The following is a 22,874-nucleotide window of genomic DNA, read 5'->3' on the forward strand; positions in this document are numbered from 1 at the left end:
TGGGGTCTGTCAGCATAAAGTTTTTCAACCTACTTCTAATATGAGTTCACTGTCTCCTCTGACTCACCACCCAGAGGAGGTAGTAGGAGAGAAAAGTTATTATGATATGGGTGAAATGAGCTTACTCAGCAAGTTTTTTTTTCAGGGCAAGCTTGACTTCCTTTGGCAACAGTTCAGTACTGTTAACAAATAGGATTCAGAGGCTAAAGACCAGTCCTCCGGGCAGGCATAAATAAACCGGAAGCTATAGTCCATATCTGTCCAAGAGACTTCCAAATATACAGCTTATTGTTATTACCCTTGGTTGCACTCCAGAGGTAGAAGGTTACCTCCAGTAGCTGAAGACACCATGCACTTCAGAAACAGGCCTCAGAGGCCTCTGAGATTGAACTGACTTGAATGCTTTCTCTCTAAAGACTAGTCTTTATAGTATCACAAGCTGCCATGCAAGCTTGCAGAGGAAGGAAGCCATATGGGAACAGCCATATGGGGTTATGATGTCTATGAAGTATAGCTATAACAAGTATGGCACAACAACCTGAAGAGTGCATAACTTGGCATTAGCAAACAACTCTCTAATTGAACTTAAGACCATCTAACTCAATAAAAGAGAAAACATGCCTGATACCAGAAACCTGGCTAATTACACAGTGCAAGTGGACATATGGATATTGGAGGGGAACATCCAATATATCAATAGTATTATACACATCTAATCCCTAACAATAATCTAAGTATACCTCAAAATAAGTCTAGTCCTTACCTGATGTAAGGAAACTTCTCTTTGTAACAGATGGAGACTGACTAGAGAAAATTCAGAATTCTAGAGTCCTGTCCAAATAGATAAATATACAGCATATTTCCTCACCTAAAGTTCAGCAACTTTGTAGAAGAGGAGAAGTCAAATTTGTAAAAGCCAGAGGAATTAAGAATTTGCTATGAGATTGTGTCTCCTTGTAGTGTCAGAAGCTGCACCTATAAGGCTTCAACAAAATGATTGCTCAAATGTGAGATGAAAATTTATGAACCATTGTAGAGCAGAGGGTGTGTTTGTAAAGACTGTAAAAGCCAAAAGATCAAGGAGGAATGAGTATACAAAAAAAAAAAAAAAAAAAAAAAAAAAAAAAAAAGGTTTTCGGTGTTTGGTATAGTGTTATGTATACTGGTACTATGAATGTGGAAACTCATGCTTTGCTTTTTGAATTGGAATAGACTCTACCATGAGATGTCAGGTATAGGAAATAATGTAGAAAGCCCTTGTACAGAATCTCTTCTAATATCTGTTGCTGACAATCTACCCACCAGGACCACCTCATTGCAGGCTCTGTGTTGAATGCCTTATGATGTCTGCTTTAGTAGACATTTTTACTGACGACTTTGGGTTTATAAGAAAGTTGAGGTTGAACTCTGTGGTGGATACCCAGTGAATCCTTGCCTTTATGACCACTTCTAAAAATGGAAAGAACAGTGTTTAATGTGGTTAAAGATGTCCAAAGGGCTACTTCAGGCCTAGCTTTACAGGCATATATGTTCATATAATATCCTTTACTTATAAAGGTCTTATCTTGAGTTTATATATCCTGCCATTACTTTTGTAATATCCTAATGCACCTATCTTTGAATTTTTGTTGTGAAAAGATGTTCAGTAGTGCACTGAACATGCACCATGTCTTGGAACCTTGAGTTGTATATGCTGAAAAAGGATTATCTGTTGCCCATCCCCCATCTTATATAGTCACTCTATCCAAACCTAACCTCCCTCCCTGCCTCATTCTCTTTGTAGAGGGCCAGTTAGTAGGAAATCCAGGTACACTAGATGTTGGATGAATGCTATCTGTTGATGAGGAGGCCAGGGAAGAATTCCATACGACCTTTGAATAATTTCCCAAATTTTCACTTTGTACTGTATCCTGAACATACTGCCACTGACAATAAAGTGCAGATTTCTATGGTGGAAACTGTCATACTTATTAAAATGACAGCATACAATGTTTGTCTTCTGAGTACCCCTCTTACCACTATTGATGTAAATACAATTCCCAGTCTCTGATACTAACAAGAATTCAAGAGAATATGATCCTATGACATGGAATGGGAAGACATTAATGTGTTGTGGGTATTGAATACTTATATTCCAACAGACTCAGTCTAACTGGGAAGTACTATACTCATCCTTATCAGAGTATACATCCTTACCTCCTGCCACAATACCTACAATATTGGCCTCTGCCCTTGTCTGAGGGAATTAATTCTGTCTCATTCTCACAATAAGCAATTTGTCTTAATGAAGATGCCAGATAATACAATGCAGATGTATCTCAGAAACCCCTACCATATAGACCTACAACCAAACTCTAAGCAAGTTCCTAGGTATGAGATAAAAATTGTGGTCTAACAGAAGGTCCACTACACCACTAAGTATCTAGTGGTTTTTAAAAATAAGTTTATTAAGTAGAAGTCAGGATTATGTTTGGGAATGGAACATTAAGGGTATGTGATAATAGTAGAAGGAACATAAACAGGGACAACCCTGAGCTTATCTATGTGGACTACTAATCATAAATTCTACATGTAATATCTAAGCTTGCACAGTTGAAAAAACATAGCAAGAGTTATTTGATTGTTTGGCTGAAGTTTCTGTGACATGATGGCCTACTGAAAAATTTTCGACAATGCTTGGTTATTCTAGGCATAGTGTTAATGAAGGGATTCGAAGGTTCATAGAAATTAAAATGCTGGAGTGGACTCACTGTTTAAAAACTAATCTTCCTTAATTGAAGTGTCCAGAAAACATGCCCTCCCCTAATACTATAAGACATAAAATTATGGGAGCAGCACCAGAATATTTGAAGAGCTCTGTTTATGTCCTTTGCCTTCTACCAGACATTAATGTGGCAAACACAGCTGCACAATTTGAAGAATAAAATATAATGTGCTTAACTGGTCCCAGAGTACCAAGGGCCAGTGGAAAGCATTGAATATACAAAGGCAAAATGAGCACACTTATGGAAATACTCAGCAAAGGCTAAACAATGTCCATAATGCCATAATGCCTATGTATTTGCAGGACTGGCTAATCAACCATGGTATTTCTGGAAACAAAATAGATAAGAAGAATGCTTGTATGTTTGTTTTTAATATGTTTTTGCTGAATAACATCATAACACACACACATAAAAGACTTCATTATATTATAGTCACAGAGAGTCATAGCCACCAATCAATTTCCAGACTTGAACAAATTTACAGATTCATTACCCCTTAACTTAAAGGAAAGCTAGGTCCCCTTGAAAAAGAACCATATTAAAATATGTGAGAATTTTGCTGATAGCCTTTTTCCCATCTTTTTCCCCAAAAGACCTACCTACAATAATAGTCCATTAAAAAAAAAAGCACATTCAGATTTGGAATATTTTTTGGATACAAACACTGAGTTGACACTGATTGGGGAAGATCCCCTAAAACATGGCCATTCAGGTTAACTAAGGGTTTATAGAGTTCAATAATATGTGGAAATTTGACAAAATTTCAAAAAAAACTATTATTATTTTTCTTCTCACTCCCATGATATATAACTAGGATGGATGTACATAGATGTCGGCAGACCTCACTTGTGGTGGCTTAAATGAAAAATGGTCCTCATTGGCTCATATGGAGTGGCACTATTAGAAGGCATGGCCTTGTTGGAGTTGGTGTGGCTTGTTGGAGAAAGTGTATCATTGTGGACCGGCTTTGAGGTATCTCAAGATCAAACTTGGTGTAATGACTCTCTCTCTCTCTCTCTCTCTCTCTCTCTCTCTCTCTCTCTCTCTCTCTCTCTCTCCTGCTGCCTGCTAATCTGAGTGTAGAATTCTCAGCTATGTCTCCAGCACCATGTCTGTCTGTGTACCACAATGCTTTCTGCCATGACTAAATTTCTGAACTATAAGCCAGTGCCAAGTAATGCTTTTTTTTTAAATGTATAAGTGTTATCATGGTCACGGTGTGCCTCTTCACAGGAATAGAAACCCCTAAGATACCCACATTGGTACCCAGACCTGTATGACAAATAGTACTACATGTGTGGTGGAATTAACTAATATATTTAGTAGATTAACCACATCTTTTGGCACATCATGGTATATAACTATTGTTCCTGAAAGTGCTAAATTTTAGTACCTATTTATTAGAACCACCAAAAGCAGTTCAATTTTAGCTGGGAAGGCCAGCTGCAGTACAGTTTTTTTCCCATTTCTACTTTGGCCTCATGTCTAATAACTCTCCAGAATTTTTCCATATTTGCCTTTCAAAGGGATCTTCATTATGCTACTTTTTCAGAAGCACCACATAATCTCACTATATTGATTATATTAAGCTGCTAGCACAAAGTGAGCAGATCATAACAATCACTCTGGACTTCATGAAAAAGCACAGGTACATCAGAGGATTGGAAATTCATACAAACAAAATTCAATAGCTTTCTATTGTAGTGGAATTTCAAAGAACCAGTGATGTTAGACATGAAGATATTCATTTTAAGATGGATGACCAATTCGAATTCTTCTACATGATAACTGCCAGTTGTGATAGCACCATTTGTTGAAAATGCTATCTTTTTCCACTGGAGGTTTTAGCTCCCTTGTCAAAGATGAAGTGACCATAGGTGTGTGGGTTAATTTCTGGGACTTCAATTCTATTCCATTCATCTACCTGTCTGTCACTGTAGCAGTACCATGCAGTTTTTATCACAATTGCTCTGTAGTACAGCATGAGGTCAGTGGGAGTGGGTGAGTAGGGGGAAGGGCAGGGGGGGTGTATAGGGGACTGTCAGAATAGCATTTGAAATGTAAATGAAGAAAATATCTAATAAAAAATTGAAAAAAGATAAATGATAAACTATTACATTAGTTATTTTCCATCAACAGGTAACCCGAAAAGAGGCAAAATAAGTAGTAGGCCTATTTAAATTTAGGAACACACACACATGCACACACACACACACACACACACACACACACTTCTTACTTAGGTGTGTTACTCTGGACAGTGAATTGCAAAGCTGATACTTTTGAATGGAACCCAGACTGGGATGAGGCTCCTCAGAGGCTCTTCTTTCACCCTGGTCTACCACTTTGGTTATAGGTTCAACCAAACTTGGAGTGTCAGTGACAAATATGAATGTTATTTGGAGTATCTGCTAGACCTTCAGCAGTGAATTACACTATTCTCCTTTTGTGGAACAGTTATTGGCCTGCTATTGGGTCTTAGAGGAAACTGACTATTTGAATCTGTGGCAATTGATTATTCTGTAATCTCATCTGCTCCTTGTGAGAGATTATGTTAAACACAAAGACTTAAAATTTCACAGAAGTAATCTATTGCCAAATGGAAGTGTTATATACTTCATTGGGCCTAAGCTTATCTTGAGGGGGCATACGGATTACTAAAGGATTGCTCTTGCCTACTTAAAATTTATTGCAATGTAGAAAATGCTTAAAATTCTAAAATTAAAAATTGGGTTCTTTGACCTTAGAGATAAGACAGGATTGTGGCTAATAAGATGGATTAATTCATGCACATATGTTTCTCCAGTTTATTACTGCCTAGAGATCAGAGCCTCATTTGTGAGAAAATACCCATTACCCATCCCTCAATTAAATATTAATGCCTTAGTTTGCCAATAGGTTTTAAAGTGATCTTACAAAGACCAGATATTATTTCTTATTTCATGTCTTTTGCTCTGAGTCTCTCATAAAACAAAATTCCAGAGATCTGTAGAATATAGGTGAGAAGAAGGCATTGTATCATGACAGCAGCACAGTAAAGTTCATGAGCTTTAAGAAACATCAGGAACATCAGGTATCATCAACATTCTTAATGGAACATTTGTTTTTGTTACACAAGTAGCTGAGGCATAGAGGCAAGGTCCCTGAACTTCTAGTATATATTGACATTCTGGAGGCCACCAAGGCTTCTTTTATCTTTTTGGTCCTCCCAGTCATTTTGGAAGCTTACACTTCTCTGTACAAAATTCACTGCTGCTATGAGTACCAAAATCCTTTCTCTGTCTCTGATAAACATTAACAGGGCAGCAAAGCTATAAATAGTAAAGATAAGATACTGATTTGGGCCAAACTGTTCTTTTTCTTGAAACCTGCATATCATAATAAATATATAACTTTGTTTTATTGGTGTGGGTTGCCAGATATATTAAATCTTCTCAACTCATGTATTTATCAGCTCAGCCTGTTTCTGAAAGGATGGACTATCCAGAGACTGCTCCACCCGGGGATACATCCCATAATCAGCCACCAAACACAGACACTATGGCATATGCCAGCATGATTTTGATGAAAGGACATTTATATAGCTGTCTCTTGTGAGGCTATGCCAGTGCATGGCAAATACAGAAGTGGATGGTCACAGTCATCTATTGGATGGAACACAGGGCCCCCAATGGAGGAGCTAGAGAAAGTACCCAAGGAGCTCAAGGGGTCTGCAATCCTATAGGTGGAACAACAATATGAACTAACCCGTACCCCCAGAGCTCGTGTCTCTAGCAGGATATGGAGCAGAAGATGGCCTAGTCGGCCATCATTTGTAAGAGACGCCCCTTGGTCATGCAAACTTTATATGCCCCAGTACAGGGGAATGCCAGGGCCAAGAAGTGGGAATGGGTGGGTAAGGGAGCAGGGCGGGGGAAGGGTATAGGGGACTTTCAGGATAGCATTTGAAATGTAAATGAAGAAAATATCTAAAAAAAAAATGAAAAAAAGAAAGAAAGAAAGAAAGAACTGATGTCCTGAAAGTGGAGATAGAAAGATTCGGACATGAATATGTGATTGTTGGGAAAGGGTTGTCTTTCTTTAACAAAGATGGTATTCATTCATTTCTGTTTTTCCTGACATAGAATATAGAAGTTGGGTACAGCCTTTGGAGAATTTTCTGTAAATTCCATTTTCTTCAGTGAAAATTATGTATATTCTATAGGACAAAGGAGGGTAGGTGGCTTCTGTGAACTTTCCATGTCAGTGTAACAGCTTTCAAATTCTCCATTGTTCATCAGTAAGGAGATGGCTGCAGGTATATGCCATCCTAAAACGTCTCCTTGGCTCTTCAATTGACCAAGAAGGAACAATAGCATGGACTTAAAAGTTATCTTTGTCACACATGTGAACAATGAAGCTGACTCAATCCTCTATCCTTTGTGGCCATAATCTGCCTTGGCTCTCTTTCACAGTGGCCAGGACTGGCTACATCTTTAATGGGAGGAAAAAACAACGGTTGGGTAGAATTCATATTAAGCAATCAGAAAATGCTTTAGACATATAGTTATTTTCCAGGTAGGATTTATCTTTTAGGACAAGACTTAATCGTGCTCTTAATTTTTCACAGATTTTATAGAATTTTCAGTAATTTATACTTGCATATTAGGCTCTGAAGGAGCTTTTATTCCATTAGAAACCCTGGTGTGGATACATAAGTGACAGTAATATTAAATATCTTCATGGTACTTAATACCTACTGGGATTTTACAGTAATAGCTGTGATGATGTACGAAGGACTTCACCTCATTAGGCAATAAATGTAAGATATGTAGTTTGGTTTCTCCTCTGATTTTTCCATTAGACAAAAAATGCAGAGAATTCAAGAGAACAGAGAGAAAGACTAGCATGAAAATACTGGGAACCATTAAGTTCCATGATAGTTTTGTGTAGGATAGTGTTGGAAAGCCATTCTATTTTGCTAACCAATTGATGTTTTTACACCATTTTGAACATGCTGCCTTATTTTCACCCATATAGCTGATTTTATTTTGTTGTTTAATGAGGTTAGTTAAACTTTCTGTCCATATATATTTATTGAATATTTATCAGGGCACTGTATATATAAATTTATAATTGACTTGGAAATTAAAAGTATTAAGATACATAGAAACAAATTAAAGCTTATTGTTAAATGTATTTTAATTTTTAAACAATGATATTGTGAGTTTCTACTCAGAGCAAGAGAGGGTGCTGAGAATTTGGGGAAGTGGTTTTCATATTTGTTAGATACATTACTCACACTTCAACTTGCTTTCAGTCCATCAGGTGGATCCATTCCAAATACTAATGACATCTCTGCAAGCTGCCTTATCTCTGGAATCAGTTCAGTTAGTGGGAGGAGACTGAGGAAGGCTTTCTGATTCACCAGCCTTCTAGCCTATTGCATCATCCTTGACAGAGAGATTTCCTTATAGCACAATCTTCTTTGGGGATCAGGTTCTCTCTTTGGGGTAAACCCTGCTTAAGAGCATTGGAAGTAGTGAATGCAGGCTGCCCTTATTCATTCAAGCCAAAATAGGGCACAGCTATAGTTTCCGATCTCTTATACTTCAGAGCAAAGACAACATCCTTTCTGCTCATGATTTTTCCAATTATTTCTTCATAAAATTCAACAAACATGGATCTTTTTAAAATGTACCATCTCTTATCATACTGGATATGAATTTATGCTAAAATAAATCAGACAGGTCACTAGCAGTCAAGGTAAGGAAATGTTTTAGAATATATCAGAAAAAACACTACTGTGAAGTAGGGTAGTAAAGATGTATATAGGTTCTAGAGATGCTCAGCCCTGCTTTACTTCTAAATAACAGTGATTAATTAATCACTGGACAATACTTTGAACATCAGTATCTTTAAATGCAAAATAAGGAGGACAAAGTAGGTGTGTTTTTAGATGCTGCTCAATGGTCAGAGTATGTGATCAGGTGGTCTCTATGAGATTTGCAGAAAGTGTCAGATAAATTACCAAATAAAGTAGCAGCTGAGATACCAATGGAACCTGAGAAAAAGAAAGATTTACTACCCAAAATTTAAAGTGCAAGGCGATTTCTGAGAAAAAAAAAAAAAAAAGAATTACTGTTTTAGGGGAAAGCTTCATTTACTAAGTGGAACTCAGAGATTCTTTATTCTACACATTGAATTAGAAAAATTACTGATTATGGTAATTAAGATGATCAATGTATGAATTAGCAAAAATTGTGCATGACTTTGTGCACAGGTGTATCCTGTGAACAATGCAGCTCGGAATAGCCAAATCATAAAATGAAACAGATGAATAGCTTGCTGAGATTGGACTGAATCTTTACTAGAGCACCTAAAATGCCCATGCTTGCTCCAGAAGCATGATTTTTAAATGTTCTTTTATATATTTTTGGAATTAATATAATACATTGTCTTCCCCAGGCCTTTATTCCAACCACCTCTTCCTATGAATATATATGAAAGTATATGTGTATATGTATAAATATATTGTTAGTAATATATATTTAGGAATATATTATATACTGTGTATATTTTGAAATGCATACAATACATATGGGGAGAGTGGGCACCCTTGTTTTGCCCCTTATTTCAGTGGGATCGCTTCAAGTATTTCTCCATTAAATTTGATATGGGCTGTTGCTTTGCAGTAAATTGCTTTTATTATGTTTAGGTATGGGGCTCGAATTCTTGATCTCTCCAATACTTCTAACATGTAGGGGTGACATATTTTGTCAAATGCTTTTTCAGCATCTAAGAAGATGATCCTGTGTTTTTTTTTTTTTTTTCCTTTTGAGTTTGTTTATACAGTGGATTCTGGAAATGGATTTTCATATTGAATCAACCTTGTATCCCTACATGATTGTGGTAAATAATGGTTTTGATGTGTTCTTGGATTAGGTTTGCAAGAATTTTATTGAGTATTTTTGCATCGATATTCATAAGCGAGATTGGTCTGAAGTTCTTTTTTTTTTTTTTGTTTGGGTCCTTGTGTGGTTTAGGTATCAGAGTAGTTGTGGCTTCATAGAACGAGTTAGGTAGTGTTCCTTCTGTTTATATTTTAGGAATAATTTGAGGAATATTGGTATTAGATCTTCTTTGAAGGTCTGGTAGAATTCTGTACTAAATCCATCTGGCTAACCCTGGGCTTCTTTTAGGGATTTTTTTTTAATGACTTCTATTTCCTTTTGTGATATGGGCCTGTTTAAATAGTTTACCTGCTCTTGATTTAACTTTGGTATGTGGCATCTGTAGATTTTTCCAGTTTTGTTCTTTAATAATAAGATATGATGATTTTTTTTTAATTCCCTCTGTTTCTGTTGTTATGTCTTGCTTTTCATTTCTTTTTTTCTTAAGATTTATTTATTATTATATCTAAGTACACTGTAGCTGTCTTCAGACACACCAGGAGAGGGCATTACGGGTGGTTGTGAGCCACCATGTGGTTGCTGGGATTTGAACTCAGAACCTTTCGAAGAGCAGTCAGTGCTCTTAACCACTGAGCCATCTCTCCAGCTTGCTTTTTATTTCTGATTTTGTTAATTTGGATACTGCCTCTAGGCCCTTTAGTTAGTTTGGGTAGAGGTTTATCTATCTTGTTGATTCTCTCAAAGAACCAACTTTTGGTATTGCTGATTCTTTGTATTCACTTTGTTTCTATTTGGTTGATTTTGGTCCTAAGTTTGACTATTTCCTGCCTTCTACTCCTCTTGGGTGAATTTGCTTCTTTTTGTTCTAGAACTTTCAGGTGTGCTCTGAAGCTGCTAGTGTAAGCTCTCTCCAGTTTCTTTTTGGAGGCACTTAGAGTTGTGAATTTTCCTTATAGCACTGCTTTCATTGTATCCCATAAGTTTGGGTATGATATGTCAACATTTTCATTAAATTCCAGGAAGTCTTTATTTCTTTATTTTGTCCCTGACCAAGTTATCACTGAGTAAAGAGTTGTTCAGTTTCCACATGTATATGGGCTTTCTGTTGTTTCTGCTGTTATTGAAGACCAGACTTAGGCCATGGTATGTCGACTCTCTGCCCACAGGTCCAGGCAAGAGGAGAGAACCTGGTCCAGCCAAGTGTCCCCAAAGCTGAGCGAATGGTGAGTGTCATGGAACAAAACAAACAGGACAGGAGTCTGTCAAAGCAGGAACTCAACTTTATGATATCAGACTCTCGTTTATGTGAATTCAAAACATAGGGAGGGGGATATTTGGTGCAGCAAGATGATGTAGGAGGCAGGGAAGGGTGACAGATGGTATGGAGGGCAAATGGCAGAGCTCTACATCAGCGGCAACATCAGAGCCAGGGACAAACAGGTCTTTCTTAATCACCCGGATACAGACATGACTGAAACAGTTCTCAAAACTGGAGCCAGGCTCAGGTTTGTTCTCAAGGCCCAAACTAAGGCCAAAATAGGGCACAATAATGGTGATCTGATAGGGTGCATGGTATTGTTTCAATCTTTTATCAGTTGAGGGTTGTTTTGTGACCAGGTATATGGTGGATTTTGGAGAAGTTACCATGAGGTGCTGAAAGGTATATTATTTGGATTTAGGGTAAAATGTTCTGTAGATATCTGTTAAATCCATTTGGTTCAAAACATCTCTTAGTTTTGCTGTTTCTCTGTTTAGTTTCTGTTTCAATGACAAGTCGATTGGTGAGAGTGGGGTGTTGAAATCTTCCACTATTACTCTGTGGGGTTCAATGTGTGTTTTGACCTTTAGTAAAGTTTCTTTTATGAATGTGGTTGCTCTTACATTTGGGGCATAGATGTTGAGAATTATGACTTTCTCTTGGTGGATTTTCCCCTTGATGAATATGAAGTGTCCTTTTTCATCATGCTTGATCATTGTTGTTTAAAAATCTACTTTCTTGGATATTAGAATGGCAACTCCAGCTTGTTTCCTTGGACCATTTGCTTGGAAGACCTTTTGCCTTCCTTTTACTCTGAGATAGCATCTGTCTTTTTATTGAGGTGTGTTTCATGTATGCAGCAAAATGCTGGACCTTGTTTGCATATCCAGTCTGTTAGATTGTGTCTTTTTATAGGTGAGTTGAGTCCATCAATATTCAGAGATACTAAAGAGAGATGACTGTTGGTTCCTGATATTTCTTTTTATAGGTGACTTTATGTGCTCATGGTTCTCTTTTTGGCTTTGTTGTGAGAGATGCTTAATACTTTGTTCTTTCTTTGGTGCAGGTACCTTCCTTGTGTTGGAGATTTCCTTCTAGGGTTCTCTGTAGGGAGCATTGGTAGACAGATACTGTTTGAATTTGGTTTTGTCCTGGAATATTTTGGTTTGTCCATCTATGTTGGTTGAGAGTTTTGCTGGGTAGATCTTAGATTTTGCTGGTAATCTTAGATTCTGCCAGAATTTTCTGGCTTTCAAAGTCTCTGTGGAGAAGTCTGGTGTGATTCTGATAGGTTTACCTTTGTGTGTTTGTTGGCCCTTCTCTCTTGCAGCTTTTAGAACTCTTTCTTTGTTCTGATTTATTGTTTTGATTATTATATGAAGAGAGGATTTTCTTTTCTGGTCCCATTTATTTGGTGTTCTATAGGGTTCTCGCACCTTTATGCCTATCTCTTTCTTTAGGTTGGGGATGTTTTCTTCTATGGTTTTATTTAAAGACATTTTCAGGTCCTTTGAGCTAGAACTTTCATTCTCTTCTAGTCTGATTACTCTTAGATTTTTGTCTTTTCATTGTGTCCTGAATTTCCTGGATGCTTTGTGTTGAGGGATTTTTTATGTTATGATTTTTCTTTGACAGTTGTGTGAATCTCTTCTATGGTATCTTCTACACCTGAGATTTTCTCTTCTATCTCTTGTATTCTGTTGGTGATACTTGCATCTGTAATTCCTGACCACTTTTCTAGGTTTTCCATTTCCAGGTTTGCCTCCATTTGTGTTTTCTTTATTGTTTCTACTTCCACTTCTAGATCCTGGTTGACTTTATTCGATTCTTTGACGTTTACCTGTATTTTTTGTATTTTTTCAATGAGTTATTTATATCCTACTTAAAGGACTCTATTACCTTCATGATATAGGATTTTAGGACAAATTCCTGATTTTTCAGGTGTGTTGTTGTGCTACACCCACTCCAGTGGAGTTTGTGTAAGAAGTCCAAAAGCTTGGCCACAGTCCTGAGCCAAAAAGTTTCATGGAAACTGGTCTCCTGGAATTCTTTGGCATCCCATAACAAGGATGTGGTCCAGATTTGTCCTTGTGATAGATGGTGGAGGGTTTTGTGTGCTTTCTTTCAGTATTGTTTTATTATAGGTCCCCCAAGGAATTACTTGACAAATAGTCAAGTTAGATTGGACGTTGTTTCCTGGCCTCCACTAGTGTCCCAACATCCTAGTCAATCGTTGGGCCAACCTCGGGCTTGGAATTTCATAAGAATTTTGCTTATTCAGACAAAATGCCTCCAGTGTTGAAAGAAAGATAGTGAAAGAAATCAGGCATTGCAGTTTACTGGGCAAGTGTTAGAAATCTCAGGACAAGTTCCACAAAGTAAACTTAGAATTCTCATTACAGTTATGTATGGCACAATACATTACATAATAGAAGAAAGTTGACTGATTTTATCTCAGTTGTAACCAATGCCTGGTTCCTGTCAGTTTTTATGTATGCATTTCTCTGTTTTGTGTAAAGAGTCATTATGCATCGGATGACCTCAATGTATCTTGGCTGATGTATCACCTAACTTCCCTGTTTTCTTTTGTAATGACTATATAAGTCTGATGCGTGCTTTGAGAAATTACACTCATATTCAGCACTCTCTTGTGTTTGTGTTTGTCACTCTCCGACTCCTTGCCCACCTGAGTATCAGAACCCTGATTCTCCCTGGGTTGAGTTACCCTGACTGGGTATGCCCACAGCATTAGTGTATTCAGGGCTTACTGTTGTGGAAGAACTGGGTTCTGATGATGCCCACATATATTGGCTTATGTTGCTTATGGTCTTATGCTTGCCTCTTGTCATCTGGATATCCCTGATGGTTGTTGGTCTGGGTGACTCTGTCTTGAGTCTACCTCTTTTGTCACTGGGTTGCTTCAGATCTCCTGGTAAGCCTGAGGCTGCAGCTGTAGGGGTTAACAGACCACTTGTGGGGCATTCCAACTGGGAACTTTTCTGAATGGCAGAGAAGCTGCTGTTCTGTTGCCCTAGCTGCAGTAGATCTCCTGGGAGGCCTTCAGAATGTTGGGTCTTCAGAGGAGCTGTCTGGTTGTTGCCCTGTGTGAAGATGTTTTTCAGGTAGGCTTATGGACTGTGGTTTCTGTTTCCCTGTGTGCAGCAGAACTCCAGGGGGGCTGTCAGTCTGTTGGGTCAGTTGCCCTGCATGCCTTTAATCTGTGGTGTCAATGACTCTGGGGATAGGATATCCTCTAAGATGGCTCAGGATATGGTATCTTCATGAAAGCTGACCAGCAAACAGTCAACTGCTCTGAGTGCAGCAGATCCTTAACTGCTCTGAGTACAGTGAATCCTCTAGGGTACATCAGGATATGGTGTTTTCATGGGAACAGACCAGCTAGGAGTCTGCCCCAGCAAAAAGGACTGGGTAGAAGTGACCGAAGGGGAGTGGTATTCGAGAGGGCAGGGGTTTTGGTGGGTGAGGGGTCCCAAATCCATGGGGCTCCCAGCAGCAGCTCAGGGACTTGGAGGGGGGATCTTACCAACTGCTCTGAGTGTAGGGGATCCTCTAGGATGGGTTAGTACATGGTGTCTTCTTGGGAGCAGAACAGCTAGGAGTCTGCCCCAGCAGAAAGATCCAGGCAGAAGGTGCTATAAAAACTATTGATTCATGCATGGTGATGGTTCTATACCATAACAAATTGCTGAAATTGCTGATTAATTCAGTAAGTTTTCTGATAAATTTCCCAGTATCTCTTATGTACAATACTTTTATATTCTCCAAATAGAGAAAGTTTCATTTCTTCTTTTTCTATTTGCATCTCTTAAATTTCCTTCTCTTAGTTTTACAGGTCTGATTTGAGCTCAATATTATATAAGAGGGAGGAGAGTGGATAATCCTGCCTTGTTCTTAATTTCAGTGGGATTGTTTCAAGTTTTTCTCAATTTAGGTTGATGTTTGCTGCAGTTTTCTCATTGGTATATTATTATGTTGAGGTATGTTCCATATACTACACACACACACACACACACACACACACACACATATATATATATATATATTATTTTTAGTTGTATGGGTTTCTATTACTGTTTCAATTTCAGAATTTATTCCATGTCACGGTTTTTGATCCTATGATCCTATTTTAGTATGATTTTGTTGGTTTGGTTGAGTGTGGGATAGTTATTTCTTTTATGTTCTTCAATTTAGTGATGTGCAGATTTTTTAAAATATTACTGTATAATATTCTGAATATTTGATACCTGCTATATTTCTCTGTTCATTTCTGTTTCTGTTTTACTCTGTCTTTCTTTCTTTTGATTAGTCAGACTAAGGGTCTATTGATCTTATCTATCTTCTAAAACAACCAGCTCTTATATTGATTGATTTTTCTCATTGTTTTATAGGTTTATGTTTCATTAATTCCTGCTGTAATGTTTATTATTTCTTGCCATTTAGTGGATTTGGGTTTGGTTTGTTCTTTTTCATCTACATTTTTTGTTATATCATTAATAATTTAATTGTGTTTTTCATGGCTTTTTAATGCAGGAAGTAAGAGCTATAAACTCCATTGGTAAGATTGCCTATAATGTCTATTAGAGGTTTTGTTGTGTTTTCATTTTCATTTAATTCCAGGAATTTTTTTATTTATTTCTTGATTCTTCTTTGACCAATTTATCATTCAGAAATTAGTGGTTTGTGCTCCATGTGTTTGAGTACTTGCTGATTTTTTTCTTCTGTTAATTTTAAGTCTCATTGCATTATGGCCAGATTAATTTGTTAAGATATCTCTCTGTCTATCTGTCTCTGTCTCTCTGTCTCTCTGTCTGTCTGTCTGTCTGTCTCTCTCTCTCTCTCTCTCTCTGTGTTGAGAACTTACGTTCAGATTTGAGAAAGAGAGACAGAGAGTCAAACAGAGAGAGACAGAGAGAGTGAACAAGTCTTTCAATTACAATTTATTTTGTTTGTTGTTTTTTTCAGTGTTTACTATCATTGCTACTTTTCTATTGCTGAGGTAAAACACCATAATCTTTATTACAATTTTCTTGTATCTATTGAAGCTTGTGCTATAATTGACTATAAGTTTAATTTTGGGGAAGGTTCCATGATGTCCTAAGAAGGTATATTATTTTGTGATTGAGAGAAATGTTTTGTAGATAATTGTTAAGACCCTTAGATTCATAATTTCTGTTAGTTTCATTATTTCTCTGTTTAGTTTCTGTCTCAATGACCTATCCATTGGTGAAAAGGGGTGTGGGTTGAAGTCTCCCATTGTTAGGGTCTGTGGCTCAATATCTGATTTATGCTTTAGTAATGTTTATTTATTATTGAGGATGTCCTTGCATTTGGGGTATAGATAGTCAAAACTGAGAAATTTATCTTGTTTTTTTTCTTTAATGAGTATGAACTATCTTTTCCTATCTCTTTTTTAAATATTAACTTATATATTCCCTTTACATTCCAATATCAGCCACCCTCTCCTTCCAGTACCCTGTTACAGAGATCTTCATACCACTCCCTCTCTCCTTTTCCTCTGAGAAGGGGGGGGTGTGAGTATACTCATCTCTGGTTCATCAGGTCACTGTAGCACTAGGCACATCATTTTCTACTGAGGCCAGGCAAGGTGTCTCTGTTAGGAAAACTGAATCCACAGGTAGACAACAAATTTAGGAACATTTCCTGTTCCTGTTGTTTAGGGACCCACATAGGACCAAGCTACACTTCTGTTACTTATTTTGGAGTGTAAGACTAGGTCCATCCCATGCTTACTCTTTGCTTGATGGTTCAGTCTCTGCTCCCCCATCTCTTTTGATTAAGTTTGGTAGAATATCTATTTTATTAGATATTAAAATGTTTGGGAAGCAGGGGCACGGGGGTATAGGGAACTTTTGGGATAGCATTTGAAATGTAAATAAAGAAAATAATTTTTTAAAAAAAGTTTATTCCTGGCTTGCTTCTTGAATCTGTTTGCTTAGAGAAACTTCTTCTAGCCCTTTACTCTGACATAATGTCTCTATTTGATACTGAGTTTAGTTTCTTGCATGCAATACAATGATGGATCCTGTTTCCCCATCCATTTTGTTAGTAGTCTTTTTTACTCAGAAATAGAGTCCATTGGAGTTGAGAGAGAAATTAATGACAAATGATCATTAATTACTGTTATTTTAATGTTGTTGGTGGTAGTAAGATTGTATATGAGGCATGGGGAGTTTTTCTCTTCTTTTGATTTTGCTGGTAAGTTGCTATTTATTTCCTATGTTTTCTTGCATGTATTTCACCTCCTTTGGGTAAGAATTTCCCTTACAGTTTTTGACAGATCTGCCTTTACATAATACTTGGACTTTTTCTCTTGCAGCTTTTATTATTCTTTCTTCTGTATATTTTGTGTCTTAATTATTATGTGGCTGGAGGATTTTCTTTCCTGGTCCAATCAATTTGGTGTTTTGCAAGCTTCCTTTATGTTTATAGACATCTCTTTCTTTTGGTTGGCTAAGTTTTTCTATAATTTTGTTGAAAATATTTCCTGAGCCTTGTATCTGGGGACCTTCAATTCCTGTTATTATTGTTTGGTCTTTTCATAGTGTGCCAGATTTCTTGAATGTTTCGTGTCACAAACTTTTTAGAATTAACATTTTCTTTGATCTAAGAATCAATTTTTCAGTGGTATCTTCTACACCTGAGAGTCTCTCTTCCATTTCTTATATATTGTTGGTTATGCTTGCATCTGTAGCTCCTGTTCTCTTTTCTATGTTTTCCATCTTCATGATTCCTTCAGTTTTCTTTATTGCTTCTATTTCTCTTTTCAGGTCTTGAACAGTTTTATTCATTTCCTTTATCTGTTTGATTGTATTTTCCTGTATGTTTTAAAGGATTCATTAATTTCCTCTTTAAAGGCCTCTATCATCTTTATAAGAGTGGATGTAAGCCCATCTTCTTGTGTTTTGGTTTGTTGGGCTATCCTGGACAAGCTGTACTAGAATAGCTGTACTCTGGTGGTGCTGTGTTGTTCTGACTCTTGCTGATTTTGTTCTTACACTGTAACCATATGGTTGACCCTGCTGGTAGCTGGACATTCCTGATGTTGACAAGAGTCCTTGGGGAGGCAGGAGAGCTCTGTACGTGACAATGGAGCTCAAGAAAAACATTCTGCACACTTCTGCTGACTATACCACAAATGAACTTGACTGATCTTGAGACCCCACAAGACACCTCAAGAAAGCAGAAAGAGTTGTGTGCCTGATAATGAGGTGAGAAGAAAGCCTTCGGTTCACCTCTGCTGGCTGTGTCTCAGGTGGATTTGACAGGCAGGGGATTGGTGGGAAGAATCTATCTTGGATGTCCTTGGGGACCCTTAGACTTCCTCAGGAAGGCAGTTAGAGCTGTGGTACAGATTTCGGGGGTCAGGGGAAATCACACAGCTCACCAGGTGCCCCAGGTGGACCTCTGCTCTCTGTGCCCCAAATGAACACTGAAGATTTATTTTTTTCTGATTTTGTTTATTTGATATTCTTTGTCCTTATATCTGTATGGGTAAATTTTTCTACAGTTTGGGAAAGTTTTCTTCATGATCTTGTTGAAGATCTTGTCATCCTACTGACCTGGAATTCTGCAGTCTCATCTATTCCTACATCTTTCTTCTCTCTCTCTCTCTCTCTCTCTCTCTCTCTCTCTCTCTCTCTCTCTCTCTCTCTCTCTGTTTTACACTAAGTGCATCCTACTTACAAGTCTTATTTTTGAGTTTTCTCATTGGGTTATGTTTTGTTCTTATTGTTTGTTTTGTTTTGATTTATTCAATTATCGGTTCATTTTATCTTGAACTTTCTTCAATGTTTCTATCTCTTCATTGAATTTTAGTTTCATATTCTGGGCTATCATTGTCATATTCTGCAGTTTTCTCTTTCTTTTACTTCTGTGCATTACCCAGGCATGTGTTATCTCTAAGTTTATTCTTTCTAAGTTCACTGAGTTATTTCTTTGAATCCTCTTTAACTCCCTTGATTCTTTGTTGATATTTATGATTATTCTTTTAAATTATGTATCTAGTGGTCTATATAGGCAATTTTCATTTTTGAGCATTTCTATAGGAACAGTTTATTGGGGGATGGATGGCATCTCCCCTTGATCTGTCATACTGCTTGTATTTTTGTAATAAAAGTTTAGGATATGCAGGCTAAGTTTGGTATAAATATTCAATATCATTTAGAATGAAATCAGGAATAGTCTGGCATTCAGAATTGCATCCTGGTCCAAGACTGAAAATTTGTGTTACTGAAAACTTCTGTTATATCTGGAGGATGAGGAGTGTGGATGATGATGATGATCAGGTAGACTCGTCAAGGTAGACCCTTGCAACGATTGTGCAGGATCAGATTGTGTTGGGCAGAGAAATTCAAATATCAGGAAGAGTGCTTTAATAAACAACAATGAAGTGAAAAAGATTTAATGTGGCATTTGGGTAAGCTTGAGATTTCCAAATAACATTATAACCACTTATCTGTAACCAGAGACCTTGACAAGATTAACAATAAAAACAGCATGTCTTTTAATGACATACAGTCACATCATGGAATTGTGCCCATGAATGATGTGATAAGCTTATTGTCTTCTCAAAAGAAAAGATATTCATGACTCTAGACAAAAAACAATTTTTTGTGGTAATAAAAGTATTTTTTTCATTTTCTGTGCTATTTAATTAGTGAATCTTTATGATTCTTTTGATTTTAGTTGGTGACTGAGAAATGATCTGAGTTCTAGGTATTTAATGGAAGGTGTGAAGAACAAAATATCTAAGTGACAGTTAAAGCAATTCAAAGGCTTTAGACATGTTTACACACCTATCTGCTTTGGAGGAAAACTTTTAGATTTTTATAGCAAAAGTTATTTATTACACTCTCAAAGCAACAGAAAATGCATGAGTAAAGAAGTAGCTATAGAATGCAAATGCACATTCATGTATTAGTATACAATAACTAAAGGAGATATGGAGGATGAATGAAAATCCCAAATAACAATGCAAGCACAACAAAACATGAATAAGAAAATGTACTGCGAAGAAACTTAATTATCAAATATTAGCATGGGAAAGACAATAAAGTAGAGGGTTGTTGGATAAAGTGTGATAAGTAAGCACTTACCTTGGAAATCATATTTTACCTTGGAAGTTTGGTTCAAAAATGTGATATCTTATTTTGCAATTATTGTTGTTCATTCATTCAAAACTATTTAACATGCAGCCTTTAAAACTATATCTATAGCCCCTTTCTCCTTTTTAACTATTGAGGTATGTTTCAATCTTCTTACAGCTGAAAGTTATAATCGATGTTGAGAGGGTGGGGAGTGGTGGATAGCACAGTTATGAGAGGAAAGAGAAAGAAATGAGACCAGTGAATCTGTGAAAAACCAAATGTCTGAACTTCACCTCTCCTGTGACCTCCTAATTTAGCAGGTTCATACAATCCAGGAATTTGTTCACCATGATGAGACTCATTCATCTCCCAGTGTAGAGAACACTTGCTTAGTGCCACCTGTAATACATACATCAAAACCCTCAAGGAATGTGCGAAGATAGTGAATGCCAAGTTTAAACCTGGGATGTTTCAACTGCCTCATCTGCATCCCCTAGTCTCTCCTGTGTCACGTTCACATTCATTCAGCCACCCTGGTCCCTGCAGTTCTAAGAGGAGAAGATGCTCCATCAAAGAACCAGCATCTGCCCTTCACAGACTTCTTCAATGATGCCGCAGAACCTCCTCCTACACAGACGCTTGTAATGATGTTCCCCCTGACAACCCAGAGAGACTTCTTCACTGTTCAGGAAACACACTTAATAGAGATATTGCATCAGCAACCATTACATCAGCAACCATTCCAGAAAAAAGCAGTCTTACGGACAAGACACAATTTGATTCTGAAAAACCTCTTCCACCCTTCTCCTGAGAAAACAGACTTGTCCAGCTTCCTCTTAGTGTTGCTATGCGAAAGCTGCTGTAATTAAACTTGTTCTAGGTTAGTTTTCCTGACTCCTTAGAATTTCTCTGCACTTTTAGAATATTGTAAACAAAGTACCATAATTTTGAAGTGTATTTTATCTTTCTATAGTTTATTTGCAAGAGTATTTTCCTAATAATTTCACAGTATGAATGTGCATCATTTTTAAAAAATCAAATGATGGTGTAACATTTTGACGTACATAAGGACAAATGAAGATATTTTTCTAAAAAACTGTGAGTGACTGACAACTTGGTCAGTGTGTATTGTAGTATATAAACATTAAATCTCACCAGATTTATTTGACAGAATGTGAGAATTGTAACTCGTGCCATGGACCAAAAAGTCAGTTTACCCCAGCTTAAAATTAATTACCATAGCAGCTTGATGGTGATTTTATAATATCCCTTTAAGCAAAAAGGAAATGCTTAATATTCTAAAGGTCTTTAGCCCAAATACCATGACATATTGAGCATTTTTTTTTAAATCAGACTCTGCTGTCCTTCATATGTGAAGTTAACACCTACTGATTTATCAATACCAAACATCAGATTCCAGTATTTAACTTTTATTTATTTATTTTCTTATTGCATCAGAAGCTGGTTATGTCCTAACTTTTATGGCCTACCCAATTTAAGATGTATATGCATAGTTATTATTTACGTTGTTCTAAGATACACAAGGCAAGTGTCTCAGTGATCTTGTTCACTTACATCAGAGAAATAAACAGCTTTCAATGGAAGAGGACTTCAGGGCTTTTTAAAAAATAGACAGGAAGCTGCTGTTGTAAGGTATGATTTGCAGCTCTTTGACCTATTTAGAGACATTTTAAATTTATGAATATTTATACAAAAAAGCACTTCTGTCAAGATGGCTGCTCTATATCACTTGAGAATGGCATTATTTAATTAAAGAACAATTTGCAGTTTTTGGTAGTGCCTGTTGTATCTATTGCTAGGTTATTCCTCTACACTGTCTTTCTTTTAAGTCACTTATGATGTTGATTTCATCCCAGAGTTAGAATGATCAACACTTTTACAAAAATTGGCTTTGTGTTTTTAAGTTAGTCATATTTTACTAATACATGGTTTTTACATTCAAATTCATCATATAATACATTGTATCTTTTACATTCATTGATTGTCTAGTCTATTAAATGCCTTTTTATTCTTTAAAAATTAAAAACAAGAAAGAAGAGCAATGTTTAAGATATTTTGAAGGGCCCAGAGAAGAGGAAAATGATCTCAGCAGGATGCTGGCCATAAAGGCAACAAAAAGGAGACATTTGTATGTGAACATTTAAATATAGGTTTGTCAAGAACCTAAAAAGCATTAGCAGGTCAAATGTTATGCAAATACAATTCAAAAAAAAAAAAAAAAAACCCAGGTTCTAGAAACCCAGGTTCAATATTTCACACTTGGGAATAAAACATGGAGGCAAAGATACCGAGACAATGACAGGGAGACATAATATTTATTTTTTTAAAGTTTATTTGAGTATGAAGTATTTGCAATTATGTGGTTATAGTTATTAATAAGTAAGTATGAGTTTCTTCATCCTATTTTGAAACCACATAAAAATTTGTATAGTATTCTTCTTTTCCATCAACAGTCCTTAACCTTGCCACTAACATTTGCAAGTCCTATTGTACAGAGAACTTGGAATATTATCAGTCATCTCTCCCTAAATTCTTGTGGAAGGTGGATTTTCTTTATTACAAATCTACACTTCTTTGCAATACTTTGATATAACTTTATGCAACTCAATATAACTGTGACATACAACAGATTTCCAGCAATGATTTCATAATAACCTAATAAATTCAAAATTAACTTGCTGAATTGTCAAGGCAGGCATTTCCCATTGTTTTAAGCTCACACGATGCCAATTCTTCGATATATATTCATAGGCAAGTAATGATTTTTGTACATATATGTTCATTTGTCCACATCTCCCATAAATAGATG

General features: G+C 36.7%; 1 pseudogene; it reads left to right on the forward strand.

Moving 5' to 3' along the window:
• The first annotated feature begins 19,213 nt into the window (after positions 1 to 19,213).
• LOC110323273 lies at positions 19,214 to 20,855 on the forward strand (annotated as a pseudogene).
• Positions 20,856 to 22,874: the final 2,019 nt, after the last annotated feature.

This window comes from Mus pahari, chromosome 6 (genome assembly GCF_900095145.1).
Source record: "Mus pahari chromosome 6, PAHARI_EIJ_v1.1, whole genome shotgun sequence".
Taxonomy (NCBI): Eukaryota; Metazoa; Chordata; class Mammalia; order Rodentia; family Muridae; genus Mus; species Mus pahari.